Raw genomic sequence first — 13790 nt, forward strand, 5'->3', positions numbered from 1 at the left:
TAGATTAAGGCAGTTATCCCTCCATGGGGGATGTGTTCAAAAGGTCCTTTTGTGCACCAGGGATACATCCTGGTTCCACTGACTGAGGTCTCTTAGACTGCTCAGTTCTTCTGGCTGAGACCCATATTCAGGAGGGCATGAGTCAGTCCCATGCTGGATTCTTTAAAATCTTAATAGATCCTTTGATTTCAGAACAGTGAAAAAGAGTATACGTAGCCTTCCTGTTTCATGTTTTAAAATAGACATGGATAAAGTTCAGAACTGTAATGAAGGGGCTACTTTAGAAATTAAAAGAAACTTTAAGGAGCCAAAATCATGATAAACTCTTGAAGGGTTAAAAGTAATTCTTTTTATGAGAACGAATATGTCCTTGTAAACAATTTGGTTATTTAAATTATAGAATGAAATTCAAGGGAGAACTCTTAGTGTTGAGTCAAATAATTAAGGAGTATGATAAGTAAAGCCCTAGCTGCGGGTTTACTGTAGTGGAAAGTACTGTGGCAGGACATATATCAGGGATGAATGGTAGGTTGGCAACTTGCTGAGGAGAATAGTGAGGTAGGTGAGTGGAGGATGCAGAAGGTGACTTTTATCATGGGAGATGATGATAAACTGAAAATAGTTTCCGAAACGCAATACAAATTAAACATGAAAATAGCCAAAAGAAGGTTATCAACAAACATTTGGTATCTTTGTAGCTGCCTTTTGGCTACTTCCTTCAGCTTTCCTGGTGTGGAATAAGAGTAAATAATCAATATCAGGGAATGCCAGCCTCATAAGCCATCTTCCATAAGCACTGCTTGCCTGACAGCATAGAAAAGCTGGCAGCAACCAAAAATAATCAGCCTGAGGGTAAGGAAGCCGGGTAAATGAAGAGAGAGATGTGTAACTCTTCAATCATGCAACCACTCCTGGAAGAAATCTTGAAGGAATCCAGGCACATTCTAAATTTTTCTTCTCTCAATGTAAATAAATATCAAACTTTCAGAAGAATATTTTTTTCTTCCTATCAACAGAGGGAAATATTTCAAATTGAAGCCTCTATCTTGTAAGAATTCTAGGATGGACAATTGAGGGAAAGGGGGAAAATAATGTTTAATATAAATCAAAACATTCAAGAGAAAAAGAGAGTAATGGAGAAAAGTAAACTTTGATAGACACTGACTTGAGATGGTTTACATTATGATAGTTTCACTTCTCTCTGGTGAAAAGCAACATACATTAGCAATCCCTGTGCATGAGCTAGCTTGCTGGAGCCCATTCCTTATGGTGGGATGCCATGCTCAGTCTTAATGAATAGGAGGGAGGCCTGATCCTGACACAACCTGTTGTCCCAGACTATGTTGGCTCCTCATGGAAGCCTTTACCTATGTGGAGGAGTGGACTGGGGGTGGGCTAGGTGGGAGGCAAGGGGGGGATGGGAGGAGGGGTGGGTGGGAGAACTGTGGTTGAATGTAAAATGAAATTTAGAAAATGAAAGCAAGCTTGCTAAATAATTATCCTAATTTTTCATTATTAATAAATGATTATTTTTGTCATCTTGGCAATTGCTACTTCTGGAACCACTCTTTGTATGATTGCCATGGTGTGTACTGTTTGTCACTCCCACTGCATAGTAGTTCCAATAGGTGACAGACTTTGTCTTATCTTCTCTATCCTTGGCCCAGTCACAAGGAGTGAAGAATTGGGGCTCCTGCAGATCACATAGCAGAGAAGCAAGTAACTACACAACTGATTAAGAGATATAAGGTTAGATACATCCCTTTTCCCGTTCTTTATGAAAAACAAAAGACAAATATATCTCCATAAGACATTATTTTGAACAATATTACTGGTGTTGGTAGAAGATGATTATTACATTTTCTTCACATTGTAGAAACTCAAACTCAGAAAGGTAGAATAGCTTTGTATGGATGTGTGGATGTGAATAGGCATATATTTGTGAATGTGAACAGGTGACAGATGATTGGTCACTAAGTGTGGATCCTTTTAAAACTGTATGCCCAGACTCTCAAGTTTTACGTTGTATTCTTCTCTCAATTTTCCTCTAAATACATTTCCATTTCAGCATTGCTTTCTTATGAAAATAGAAACATCAGAGAAGCTTTGCCAGGGGACAGCTGACACCATGGCAGGAGAAGCATTATCTTAATTGCACCACTGTTTGGACTAGCAGAGACCAGGGATGACTAGATTCTCATGGGCAGTTGGCCCATGCCATCTGTGTACTAATGCGAGTGGTGATGCCAGTGCCTCACTAACAGCAACCAAAATCCGCAAGCAACTGTACTTTTGGCTGATCTTTTGGGTAGAGTTATTTGTAGATTATGCAAATACAGTAGCTTTTAATTAGCATTTTCAAGTTTCTCAGTGTTCTTCTCTCAGTAACCCTTCGACATCACTGCTTCCTCTGCAACCCTCTCGTCATTTTCCTGTATCTGATTCTCTCAGAACCATCTTCCCACATAAATTAGATGTAGAGTTCTTAATTGCAGAAGGGTGCCTCGTTTTCTGTGACTTTAAAGATGACACCCACAGAGCAAACACTGAAAAGAAACTGCTTTCAAACAGCATGCTGCATGACATAGGGTGAGAACATTTGATAATGAAAGAGTATGTAATTTACAAATCATTTGGAAAATTGACAATCTCCAGGAGGGTTTCTGCTACTGGTGCCCTTTACTGCATCTCCTTATTTTATGTTAACAATTAACCTTCTTTTGCTAAATTTGAAGGAAAGAAAATCAATATACATGTTTCCCTTGGCTCTACCATTGTGCTGTGAAAGAGTTGACAGTTACACAATCACAACAGAAAATTATTCTGGCTCTACTTTTAACTGTAAATCAAAATGCTATGGTAAAATGATCATTTTATCAGAATAAGATTATGCTTTTTAGTCATTTCTACATTAAATATAAAGAATATATATAAAAAATAGACTGAGCCATATTTCTTAGAATTGATCATAGGCAGCATGTGAAATGTATTAATGATGCAGCTACAAAATTGCAATCAGTTTATACTGAGAACTTTATTCTAATGTCAAAGAATAATATACTTTTAGGTGGAATGAATATGGTATCATATGTTCTTATTGTTGTCTTACATCATGGGTGGCCTAAAAATTAACTTTTAAATAATCCAAGAAAATTCTTCCAAATCATGATATTAGCCATTCAAAACTGCATGAAAGGAGTTATCAACATGTTTCAGAAGAAAAAATGTTCTGTAAGTGAATGTAATTATAAGTGCTTTGATAAAATATGGCTTCCTTCTGTAATTTTGGTTGACTTATGTAATAGGCACCCCTAATATAATACAGAGTTAAATGGACAATAGCTAGGCAAGAGAGAGTAGGCAACTTCCATGGAAAGAGAGGTACTCAGGGTTAGAATCTAGGCGTTCAAGAGGTGCACATGCCTGTGAGATGGCAAATAATTAGGACATATGACACAGAGCAGAGGTGACTGAGCCTTGTAATAGAACATAAGTTAACAAAACATATTAATTTAAGTTATAGGAGGTAGTTGGGGAAAACCTAAGGTAAAGCCAGGCTTTTGTAATTAATAATACGTTTCCATATCATTATTTGAATCCTGGTGGTCCAAAGATAGCCAAGCTAACCAGGCATATATTTACTATACCATCCCCCAGAGACTAAAATCCTAGTCCCAGCATATGTGTCTACCCTCCCGATAATCTTGCATTGCATATCTCAGGCCATTCCATGAATCTTCATGATGGTATTGATACTGCCACTCATCCCATGCTCTGTACAATTCTGTTCTTTGTTTCGGTTTATGCCAGACTTCATGGATCTTAATATCATCAGGATCTTTCTAGTAACAAGTTTTCCTTAATATATGATACTATATATATATATATATATATATATATATATATATATATATATGGAAACAGTTGTACTCTAATATAATAATCTATTTAGCTTTCTGATACTGAGATGCAGGAGTGTCTATTGACAGAAATGAAAGAAAGCAATGAAGGAAGGAAGGGAGGGAGGAAGGAAAAAAGAAAGGAAGAAAGGAAAAAGGAAGGAAGGAAGGAAAGAAGAAGGAAAGGAATGAAGGAAGATGGAAGGAAATGGGAGAAGCAATAAGTTAAGCAGGAGAAAACTAGGGAAAAAAAGAAGGAAGGGAAGAAGAGAAAAAAGGAGAAGGTTTTAAAAAGTCATTCGTTGAGAGTCATACCATTTGATAATAATGGTATATAGTCTTTCTCAAGTTCAATGGAGTATGCTTGTAGAAATAAACAAAAGCTATAGCTGAGCTCTAGAGATTAAATGAAAATTACATATTTATAAAAAGCACATATCAGTAATTTCTAGATGCTGGATATGGTTCAGAGAGTGCTCCCTTACACTACAGAATAAGAAACACCTTCAATTCTTTCAAGAAATCAAATGACCAGAAAGTTTCCAACCAAAACCCTCACACTAACTCTGAAATGTACACTTGGAAATACTTTTTGGATGCTGTTTATGCATAGAAAAGCTTGAAAATAGTGGTCTTGGCTTATGCTCACATTCTATACTTTTAAGTATAGAGTTTTGTAAGTATGTGTACTGATACAGGGATATATTTATGATTTCATTTACATAAAAGCCATTGAAGTTATGATTGTATTCATTAATCAGAACTAATTAGAGCCTGGCTATGCATTAAGGGTAAGTTTTACATGTGTTGTCTCAGATACCTGTAGAAAATGTAAGTAGGTTAAATGGGTTAGGTAATTTAGCTGAGGAGCACAGGAAACACGAGAACCCTGAGTCAAACTCACATTCTATTGGACTGAAAAGAATCCTTGCTTTTTCTTTTGTATCACACCTATTTCCATTGTTTGTAAAAGAGGAGTTTAAATGGATTATGTATTTGCTGGATAGTGTATCTCCATGGATAATTTAGAAGGGTAACTAGAAGGCACTTCACTTGATCTTGTGTTTGTATCAGACAACGTGAGGCAATAAATAGTAAGAAATCAGCTATTGGGAGCAGAGAGGGTTGGGTATTTGCACTACAACTGCTTTTGCTTAGTCACAGGTGGATGGCACTTGACCACATTTTCCTGTGTGCTTCAAATATCCTTGCTGAACTGTCTTCTGTTAGTTCCTCTAACCAATGACATGCTTTAGATAAAAAATTACTTCCAATGACTTGGAGGATGTAGAGCAAAACTTACAACCAAAACATCAAGAAATCATTAAAATATGGTGGAACTTTTCAACTGTCCCTACAAGTCCCTAAGATGGGATTTAAGTTTTTCTCTTCCTTTACCACACTCCACATTTTTCACAATCTAGGGAACTTTTAGAGCTTTAGTAATACATTGCTTTTTCAATATAGCTCTCATATCCTCTAATCTGAATTCTATAAAAATTCCACTGAACAAAACACTAGCCTACCACTTAGGTTCTTTCATTCATCAGATTTCAAAAGAGGATTAGATATGTATAAAACTTAGTGGAATAATTATGTGCAAAAAATAAATTGGAAAACACACATTAGGCAGGGAGGAAACTTTCAACAGTGGTATAAGAAAAAAAAATGAGAAAGGTCTGGATAATTTTCCTATACAATGCAATGTCATCTGACCTTTCTTTCCTAGTACAATAGGATAGACCAGAGCAAAGATTTCTCATTCAAGTACTTCTGTTCTCAACAGAAAAACCACAATTCTTTCAATCCCACTGTTGTTTAGCAACTGACCCTCAATTCCCATAGTAGATTATAGCCTTATGATGAATTCAAAAGCATGAGAATTGGCTGCAGGATATTTGTCAACTGCACAACATATGTTAAAGTCTCTTGATGAGAGAAATCCCATATAAATGCCCATTACCACAACAGACAGTATGAAGGGAAATTTTTAATGGAAGGCACAGTCAAATATATTAATTGTGCATTTAAGCTTGTCAAATACATGTACTTATTGGAATAGGCCAAAATGGAAACATTACTTAAACAAATTTTAAATCACATGATGGTAAACTAATATTAAAGTTAATTAATCAGTGTATTGAGGAAAATGTTGGCAAGCATCAAGAAAATGATAAGGAAAATAGGATACCCATGTAATGGTATGCATTTGAAAGTGAAGGATAGTTTTTAAAATGTCTTATGTTATTGAGATAGTGTGTACAATAGGGAAAAACGGCCCCTCTAAAAGAGAGCTTTCTCTTTTTGAAAGACTAACATCCTCATCAATGTAAAGTCACCTAAACTATATGATGTGATAGAATCCCAAATGATTAAAAAGTGAAATGAAAATCTATTTTAATAAAAGGAACAGCAGAATATCTTACAAATTGAACATTTAAATATTTCAAAAGTTTGAGGCCTGGGTAGTCTATGGAACTTCTGATAATGTAACCAGGATGTATCCCTAGTGAAGGAAAGGACTTCTGTACTCCATTTCCAATGGGGGGGGGGGGATACTCCCTTAGCCTAGAGACATGGTGGAGGGCCTAGGCCCTACTCCAAATGACTTGACAGATTTGATGATCCTTCATGAAAGACCTCACCTACCTGGTGAGTGGATGTGGGATGGGATGGGAATGTCTGTGAGTGGTATGAGAGGATGGGAGGGGAAGGGAACTGGGCCGATATATAAAATAAGAAAAAAATATTAAATTTAAACAAAGAAACCATTGTAGAATATAAGATTAAAAAAGAGAAAAGAAGAAACAAAACTTTGAAAATAACAAAATTGCTGAAAATTAATTTGAATGCCTATCCTTTTAAAAATACATGTTCTCAAATTTGCAGCAACAAATCTTTTCCAAAAACAATTGCGAATATTTATGTACTCCAAACTGACCTCAAACACCTGATAATAGTGGTCCACCCTCCGATGACTTAGGGAAACACGTCTGGGCTACCATGTTTGGCTTGCATGCTCTAACCAATACATGACTGTGTACTTCAAACTTACCTTGAATGGCTGTTCAGAGTGAAATGGGACACTGAGAATTAAACAAGGTACTTGAATACCAGTCACAATAGCAAATAATGTTGCAGGCATTAGATGGTGGGATGTGTGAAATAATGAAAAAAAATCTAATCATAAGCAGGCCATTACATATTGATTTCTTCAAGGTGTTTTATTTTAAAAAGTTAACACTGTTTACCATAATATCCTTCAAGCATCTATTCTCTTAAGAGGTATTGACAATAATCACCTGTAGAAATATTAAGGTACAACCTTAATATTAATTAAGTCTTATTTTGTGGCATAAAAAGTTATTAGATCTTTAAAAATTCACTTTCATCCAATAAACAAATATAATGTAATTACCTGAAGAATCTTAGAAGGGAAATTAGAAAAAAAAATTAAAATTAATGGAACTCCAAACATTATAGTGTAAGTGTAACTAAATCAAATGGTATATCCAAGTTAATCATAGACTATGGCCCTTTGAAATAATAAGCAAATATTAATTTACTGTTTGTGTTCTCAAGTAACCTTATTCCAGAGTTGCTAAAACTACATTCAAACATTTTCATAGTGAAATATCCTTGGGATGTTTTTAAAATCATGTTTATCTCAAACACAGTGAAATCTTCATAGTATTATTAATTTTGTGAGATACATTGCTAGTAATCTTCTATTATTTCCACTGACAGATAATTAAGTATTGTCTTATTTTAAACATCATGTTTGCTATTGTTGCCCCAAACTTACCAAAATCATTCTGCCTTGACATATATACTTTCAGAAGTAATAATAGTTGCTGAATTGCTCATTGTTTGAAATAAGACATTACTAGTTTTAATGCAGCTCAGACAAAGGAACATGAGACTAAATGGGCAGGGAATTTTAACTACGGCTGTCATAGAATACAAAATATTGTATACATAGAATACAAAATACTAACTTCATTTTCTCATATTTAGTTTATTCTTGTCTAGAAAAATATGCCAGGGAATATGATATTTCCAGAAGGGTTCAATTATGGAAACTATGTATGCTATGTTTATGTATTTAAGAAGTGTGACAAAATTTTAAATTGAAAAGGGGAGCAGAATGTTTCTTACTTGTGGAAGGAAACCATGTTCCATTCATAGATAATCACTGTGAAATTCACTATTTTATACTTTTTAAATTTTGGTTTCTTAGTAGAAAGCTGTATTTGAGAGAATTCTGCATGTTTCTATGTCTCTAATGTCTCCATCCCTGCACAGGTCTGCAGACATACATGTTGCATTTGCATTATTCACTTATGAAAATGTGTTCTTTCATTATTTTGAATTTTATTGTAAATTACGCAGTCTTCATAGGTGAGAAAGTAAGACTTTTGGGGTATGTCTACTTGAGAAAAGATGGTTTCACTTATTTTATTTTATTTTTCTGATTCTTTGTGAGAGATTCCTTTACATAGCCCAGATTACCTGAAATTCATGAACATACTGTGTTAGCCTTCTGACTTTTGGGATATCAGATTGTAGCACCTGCATGTCTAGGCAGATAAGTACTGCTCATTGAACTTAATACCTTTATCCACCTGAAAGCATTATTCCTAGCATTAGCTGACTTATAGCTGCTCATCTAAGTGAAGGCTTACTGTTTACGGATGGATATTTAAAACATATGCAACTTGTTCTGAGGGACACAATGTGTTTTTAAAATATTTACACTGAAATAAATTTATTTCTATATTTTATTCTTTTAAATAATATTTTAATAAACCCATTCAGAGTGAATGCAATATATTTTGATCATAATTATTTTCTTCCTCTAATTGAGACTCTATGCACCCTCTTCACCATCAAGCCTTAACAATGAGATTTTAGTTTTCTCCCCTTTGATTCCAGTTTCTGTTGCCCAACTCATTCCGGGAGTGACACCTGCCCTGGAATGTGATTTTAATTTTCATTTTCCCAATGACTAATGTTGTTGACCACTTTTAAACTGTTTCTTATCCACTCAAATTTCATTATTTGAAAACTTTCTGCTTACATTTCAAATTGTTTTAAATGATCTATTTGTGATTATTTTATTATGAGTCCGTTGCTATAAATATTTTTTTTAAAAATTGTATTTCCTAGTGCATTATGTGTGGATCAAATGAAGACCTGAGGTGATGTAAAAGTGTTTAACATTCTCAAAGTACTCACATATTTAAACTACATTTATGCATTTTCAGAGAAAATGCTAGGACAGAAAGGTAATATTGACATACTTTATTTCCTTAATGAAAATCCTTTGTCATACTCAACATGGTAAGTAGAGTAAATTTTTTTCTTATAAAAGGTAATTCAGTACTTATCAGAGGCAGCATTGTCTGTTTTTTTATTTAAAAGTTTTATATATATATATATATTATATATATATATATATAATTTTGTTCAATTGATAAATACAAATTGAGTCTGTCCCCATCCAGTTCCTCAGTCCATTATTGCTTATATATTTTAAAGACATTAATATGTACATAGATGACTAATTTTATTTGTACAAAAGCATGAATCTAGACATCAGGTGTTATTACATAAGAAATGATGGAAGAAATTATATGATATACATCTTTTTCTGAAAAATTTTTAAAATTTAAATTTGAAACAAGCTTGTTTTATATGTCAGTCCCAGTTCCTGCACCCTCCCGTCCTCATCCTCCCCTGTTGACCCCACCATCCCCCAGCCCATCCCTTTTCTGCTCCCCAGGGATGGTGAGGCCTTCCATGGGGATAGTCAAAGACTGTCAAATCATTTGCAGCAGGGCCTAGGCCCTCCCCCATGTGTCTAGGCTGAGAGAGTATCCCTCTATGTATAATGGGGTCCAAAAGTCCACGTGTATACTAGGGAAAAATACTGATCCACTACCAGAGGCTCCATAGACTGCTTAGTCCTCCTAACTAACACCCACATTCAGGGGGTCTGGGCCAGTCCCAGCTTCTGAGATAACATTTTACCCCTGTCAGGATGACTGAAATCAAAAACACCAAAGACAGTTTATGCTGGAGAGGTTGTGGATAAAGGGGGACACTCCTCTACTGATGGTGGGAATGAAAACTTATACAGCCATTTTGGAAGTCAATATGGTAGTGCCCCAGAAAAATGGGAATCATTCTACCTCAAGATTCAGGGATTCCACTCTTAGGCATATATTCAAAAGATTCACATTCATACAACAAGGACATTTGTTCAACTATGTTCATAACAAAATTATTTGTAATAACCAGAACCTGGAAGCAACCTAAATGCCCCTCAACTGAAGAATGGTTAATGAAGAAGTGGTACATTGACATAAATGAGTACTACTCAGCAGGGAAAAAAACAAAACAAAACAAAAACAAAAAACAAAACAAAACAAAAAACAAAACAAAACAAAACATAACAGAAAAAAAACTAACAAAAAACAATTGAATCTTGAAATGACCAGGCAAATGGATGGAAATAGAATAAACTATCCTGATTATCCTGAGTGAGGTAACCCAGTCACAAATAGAAAAACCATGGTATGTACTCACTCATATATTGATTTTAGACATGGAGCAAAGAATTACCAGCCTACAATCCACACTGCCAGAAAAGCTAGGAAACAAGGAGACCCCTAAGACATACATGGTCCCCTGGAAAAAGTGGGATCACGAGGGGAGGGGAGTGGGAGTTAGGAGGAGGAGGAAGGTAGGAGAAGGTATGATGCCCTGGAAGATTGAGGTAGGGAAAAACTAGAGGACAGCAAGAAAAGAGATACCATAATATAGGGAGCCATTGTAGAGATATCTGGCACTAGGGAAATGTCCATAGATCTACAAGGATGACCCCAACTAAGAATCTATGCAATAGTGGAGAGGCTACCTTAAATGCCCTTCCCTATAATGAGATTGATGACGACCTTATATGACATCCTAGAGCCTTCATCTAGTAGCTGATGGAAACAGAAGCAGGCACCCACAGCTAAACACTGAGAAGAGCTCCAGGAATCCATTTGCAGAGAGGGAGGAGTGATGAGAAAAGGGGTCAAGACCAGGCTGGAGAAACCCACAGAAACTGCTGACCTGATACAAACCTTACGAGCCACAAGTTTAAATACTTTCAGATCACAGGTTGGAACTGCCAAAAATCTACAAACGGACAGCAGAGGGCACTCGTTCCCTGCTTTGTGGAGGAAATAAAATATTTCCTCAAATACATTGTTCCAGAATGTTGTGTTGCTTTGTCAGTTTCCTTAGTAAAGGTAATAGGAAATGTGATCTTTCTTCAGAGAAAACTAAGAAAAGGAAACCAATTTGAGCATCATTACTGGTAGAATAAAGTACCAAATAAAATTGAACTGTCAGAAAGCACTTAAAAGAAGTAGATAACTTTAAAATATAGGTATATGATGTTTTATTTTTCTCTTTTCCTACTCATTTCTTCCCAAGAAAAACATGACTGAGCTGCTAATAATTTTTATCTACATTTGTGTCTCTATAAACAAATGACTACTTATGTAATGTTGCAGAAATATTTCCCTATGTATTATCACTGATATATGTTTTGTAGTGCAGTGGAATAACATACCTTGCTTTTATTTTAATTTCTATTGTGTTGTTCACACACATCGGTATGTTATCAGAGAGACACTGGACATGTGAGTCAAGTCAGATTCCTTGAGGTTCAGAATTTTCCATGCTACTCTTGGGAAAAGTTTGATATTTGGGAATAATATTTAATGATACATGTTTTACATATTTATGATAGATCAAATTAATATCTTAATTAAAAGATAGAAAAGGTAACTATTTTTATTGACATCTAATAATTTAGAACAGTACACTCTTCTAAAAGTTTCTTTTGTATTTCTTATTTATTTTCAGTAAAATATAATTCATTTTCTGTTATGGTTATAAACAATTTTTAGAAATAAATGTTTTCCCAATACTTTTTCTTAAAGTTTCAGGTTTATATTATATAACGATATTAATTGACAATGAATCTTTTAAATACCACATAGAATAATTTTCTCATTAAAAAGTTTATTTATATATTTATATAGTGTGTGTAAGAGTGTATTTGTGTGTGTGTGTGTATGCAATTGCCATGACACAGATGAGGAATTCATAGGACAACTCTGGCATCTGAGTTCCTCTGTCTACCATTTGAGGCTCTGGATTCAAACTCAAGTCATCAGGTTTGTGGGCAAGTATATTTATTTGGTGAGCCAACTTGTAGGTTCCTAAGTGATATATATATATATGTGAACATTTTGAGTGAATGCAAAGATATCTGCAGAATAACAATGATATTTCATTGAAGATTTCTTAAAGTTATACTTTTTAATTAAGAAATGCTCGTACAATTAAATTCTTTGACAAAGAAAAGCAGATTGTACATAATTTAGAGGTAAATATCTAGGTGTGTGTAATAAATCCATCATCTTTATTAATTTTGCAGCACATATTTTCCCCTCTAAAATGCTTTTAGAATTTCATAGTCATTTTTTCACAGCATTTTCAGTCCCCAGCTCTTCCCAGAGTGACTTATACTCACAAACTCCAACTTCATATCTTTTCTCTCTCTTAAAAAGCAGAGAGAGAGAGAGAGAGAGAGAGAGAGAGAGAGAGAGAGAGAGAGAGAGAGGAAAGGAAGAATAGGATAGGACTTGCTGTTGCATGCATTTAATTCCAGCTCTTCTGGGGCAAAGCATGGGTGAACAGACATGTATATAGAATGAGTTCCTGGCTATTTAGGGTTACATAGTTAGACCCTGCATGAGAGCTAGAGGGGGGGAGGTTGAGAGGGAGGATGGAAGGGAGGGAGGGAGCTGACAGATAGGGACAGACAGACAAAGACACACAGAGAAAAAAAAAAAAAAAAAAAAGAAAGAAAGAAAGAAAGAAAGAAAGAAAGAATGACATTCTTATTATTGTGACCATCTACTCCTAAGCATGATGCCTGCCTTGGAATGTGAATATGCTCAGTATCATTAATTGGAGAAAACTGAGTTTTCCTCTCTAAACAGCTATGACTTGCCAATATCTTGTTGGCCAGGGGTGGGACTTCAAGTCTACAAGTCTTCCTTAGTTCAGGGAGCATTGTCTTGCTTGAGCTTGTGTAGGTCATTGCATGCTGTCAGAGTCTGTGTGAGTTCACAGTTGAACCTCCCCTGTTGTATGTTCCCTAAGATCATACACCACCAACGGCTCTTATGATATTCCTGCCATCTCTTCTGCATAGATCTCTGAGCCTTGCCTGGAGGGGTATGATCAAGCAAGACAACCCATTCAGAGATGAGCACTCCATAGAAATAACAAGCTGATTCTAAAATACATCAAATAATCTTTACAGAAACATTTGAAATATTTTAAAGATTTACTTAGCCAATTATTGTACCTCAATGCTAAAGTCAATATGGTAATAAATCATTCAAAACTCAGTGAAAATCTTTTAAGTAGAAAATAAGGACATTGGATTTGTATTATGTCTGAAGCAGCAATGAGTTATAACATTGGTAACTTAATGCTTTAAAAAAATTACAAAAATGATATACATATTTTGAACTTAACTCACTATTCTCATCAATATTTGTTCTATGAATATAGTTATTTAGGTAACTTAATCTTATTAAATATACTAAGCTTTTCAAAAATTTATTTTATAAATCTATTATTCATAATAAGTAACCAACAATACAAACAAAGGGTTCACTCAATTTTCCTATTACTTTAATGATTAGACTTTTAATGCTGGTGATACAAAAACTTTCTCCTAAGATGGATGCATTTTAGGAGAAATCCAAAAATAAATGTTGTTTGTTTATTTTTAAGCCTTTAGATATTTAAATT

Source organism: Phodopus roborovskii, unplaced genomic scaffold (assembly GCF_943737965.1).
Source record: "Phodopus roborovskii unplaced genomic scaffold, PHOROB, whole genome shotgun sequence".
Taxonomy (NCBI): domain Eukaryota; kingdom Metazoa; phylum Chordata; class Mammalia; order Rodentia; family Cricetidae; genus Phodopus; species Phodopus roborovskii.